Here is a 2116-nt window from a genome sequence, read left to right as displayed (position 1 = left end):
ATCCTCTAGCCACAGGCTTGAGGTCCAGTCTTCTTAGTTGAACCGGCTTGCCTTTGAAGTCTCTTTTTCATTGAGCTCCTTCCACACATATGTCCATAAGGACTTGGTCCAACCTTTGAGTAAAGTTGACCCTTCTAGTATAGGGGCGTGCATCTCCTTGCATCATGGGTAAGTTGAATGCCAACCTTACATTTTCCGGACTAAAATCTAAGTATTTCCCCCGAACCATTGTAAGATAATTCTTTGGATTCGGGTTCACACTTTGATCATGGTTCCTAGTGATCCATGCATTGGCATAGAAATCTTGAACCATTAAGATTCTGACTTGTTGAATGGGGTTGGTTAGAACTTCCCAACCTCTTCTTTGGATCTCATGTCGGATCTCCGGATACTCATTTTTCTTGAGCTTGAAAGGGACCTCAGGAATCACCTTCTTCTTGGCCACAACATCATAGAAGTGGTCTTGATGGGCTTTGGAGATGAATCTTTCCATCTCCCATGACTCGGAGGTGGAAGCTTTTGTCTTCCCTTTCCCTTTTCTAGAGGATTCTCCGGCCTTAGGTGCCATCAATGGTAATGGAAAAATAAAAAGCTTATGCTTTTACCACACCAAACTTAAAATATTGCTCGCCCTCGAGCAAGAGAAGAAAGAAAAGAAGAAGAAGAAGAGAAAATATGGAGGAGAGTGAGGGGGAGGTGTATTCAGCCAAGGTATAGAAGAGAGGATTGTATTGTGTGAAAATGAAGTAGAATGGAAGGGTTTATATAGGGAAGGGAGAGAAGGTAGGTTCGACCATTTAGGGTGGGTTTGTGTGGGAAAGATTTTTGAATTTTGTGGTAGGTGGGGTTTATGGGGAAGAGTAGATGGATGTGAGTGGTGAAGGGGGTAATTGGGAAGAGAGATTGAGGTGATTGGTGAAGGGTTTTTGGGAAAGTGTGTTATAGGATTAATTAGGAGGTAAGGTGGGAATATGTTAGGTGGATCCTGTGGGGTCCACAGATCCTGAGGTGTCAAGAATTTACATCCCTGCACCAATTAGGCATGTAAAATGCCTTTGCATGCAATTCTGGCGTTTAAACGCCGAAGTGATGCACGTTCTGGGCGTTCAACGCCCATGTGCAGCATGTTTCTGGCGTTGAACACCAGTTCCATGCTTGTTACTGGCGTTCAGCGCAGCTTTCCTCAGGGCATATTCCTTGCGTCCAAACGCCAGGATGTTGCTTGTTTCTGGCGTTCAGCACCAGATCCATGCTCTGTTCTGGTGTTGAACACCAGCCAGATACACTTTACTGGCGTTTAAACGCCAATAAGTCCTTCCTCCAGGGTGTGATTTTTCTTCTGCTGTTTTTTATTCTATTTTTAATTTTAATATTTTTTTCGTGACTCCTCATGATCATGAACTTACTAAAACACAAAATAACAATAAAATAAAAATAAAATTAGATAAATAAAAATTGGGTTGCCTCCTAACAAGCGCTTCTTTAATGTCAATAGCTTCATAGTGGGCTCTTATGGAGCCACAAAGGTGATCAGGTCAATGTTGTGGACTCCCAACACCAAACTTAGAGTTTGGATATGGGGGTTCAACACCAAACTTAGAGTTTGGTTGTCGCCTCCCAACACCAAACTTAGAGTTTGATTGTGGGGGCTCTGTTTGACTCTGTTTTGAGAGAAGCTCTGTATGCTTACTCTCCCTTGTTACAGAAGGATAGCCATGTGCCTTAAATACAAGGTAGTTCCCATTCAATTGAAGGACTAATTCTCCTCTGTTAACATCTATCACAGCTTCTTCTGTGGCTAGGAAGGGTGTTCCAAGGATGATGCATTCATCTTCTTCCTTCCTAGTGTCTACGATTATGAAATTAGCAGGGATGTAAAGGCCTTCAACCTTTATTAACACGTCCTCTACTAATCCATAAGCTTGTCTTACTGACTTGTCTGCCAATTGCAATGAGAATAAGGCAGGTTGTACCTCAATGATCCCTAGTTTCTCCATTACAGAGAGTGGCATAAGATTTATCCCTGACCCCAGATCACACAGAGCCTTGTTAAAGGTCATGGTGCCTATGGTATAGGGTATTAAGAATTTACCAGGATCTTGTCTCTTTTGAGGTA

This window comes from Arachis duranensis, chromosome 2 (genome assembly GCF_000817695.3).
Source record: "Arachis duranensis cultivar V14167 chromosome 2, aradu.V14167.gnm2.J7QH, whole genome shotgun sequence".
NCBI lineage: Eukaryota > Viridiplantae > Streptophyta > Magnoliopsida > Fabales > Fabaceae > Arachis > Arachis duranensis.
This window is presented reverse-complemented; position numbering follows the sequence as displayed.